Source organism: Carlito syrichta, unplaced genomic scaffold (assembly GCF_000164805.1).
Source record: "Carlito syrichta isolate Samal-C Ts95f unplaced genomic scaffold, Tarsius_syrichta-2.0.1 Scaffold315142, whole genome shotgun sequence".
Lineage (NCBI taxonomy): Eukaryota > Metazoa > Chordata > Mammalia > Primates > Tarsiidae > Carlito > Carlito syrichta.
Window position 1 is genome coordinate 1,289,471 of NW_007259238.1, and position 228 is coordinate 1,289,698.

Consider the following 228-nt stretch of genomic DNA (forward strand, 5'->3'; position numbering starts at 1 on the left):
CAATTAAAAAAAAAAAATTAGCCAGGCATGGTAGCGCGTGCCTGTAGTTCCGGCTACTAGAAAGGCTGAGGTGGAAGGATCGCTGGAGCCCAGTAGGTCAACGCTGGGGTGGCTGTGAGTGTGCCTCTGCACTCCAGCCCAGGCAACAGATTGAGGCTTCAACTAAAAAAAGATATTATTTCTCTAGGTTTTGTGATTTGGGTGGTACTCATCAGTTTTGTAAACAGT